Below are 519 nucleotides of genomic sequence, written 5' to 3'. Positions count from 1 at the left end.
TGAGTTTAAGCCACCGGGTCCAGGACTCAAACTGTGGTCGGCTACATAGGAGTTCATCGACATAGCCGTTACACTAACTGCTGGTCCCTAAAATGAAATAATTCTTAAAAAAAAGAAGAAAGAAACCCCATTTTCTTTAAGCATTCACTCACCAAATGCCCCTTCCCCAGCCTCTGGCAACCATTAATCTATTTTTTTGTTTAAAGAATTATTTAAGGGACTGGCAGGTGGCATGGTGGTTAAGGGGACTGGGCTCCCACATGGCCAACTGCTTTTCAAGTCCTGGACCTGGAGACTTGCTTTCTCACTTTCTCTCTCTGGTCAAATAGAAATGAATGAATAAATAAATACAGTCAAAATTTTTTAAAAGAATTACTTAAATTTATTTATTTGCTTTTTAAAAATTTGACCAAAGATGGACAGAGAGAAAGAAAGCTGCCAGGTCCGGGACTTGAACCACAGTCGGCCATGTAGGAGTCCAGTGCCCTTAACCATCATGCCACCTGCCGGTCCCCTGTG

General features: G+C 42.0%; 1 protein-coding gene across 3 annotated transcripts in view; it reads left to right on the top strand.

Annotated features, from left to right (window-relative positions):
* Positions 1 to 519, top strand: part of CRELD1 (CRELD disulfide isomerase 1) — a 9,121-nt gene that overhangs the window by 2,963 nt on the left and 5,639 nt on the right. The gene's annotated exons all lie outside the window — the stretch shown is intronic.

This window comes from Tupaia chinensis, unplaced genomic scaffold (assembly GCF_000334495.1).
Source record: "Tupaia chinensis unplaced genomic scaffold, TupChi_1.0 Scaffold000333_1, whole genome shotgun sequence".
In the NCBI taxonomy this organism is placed as follows: domain Eukaryota; kingdom Metazoa; phylum Chordata; class Mammalia; order Scandentia; family Tupaiidae; genus Tupaia; species Tupaia belangeri.
Note: the sequence above shows the minus strand (reverse complement) of the source record. Positions and strands in the feature narration are given on the sequence as shown.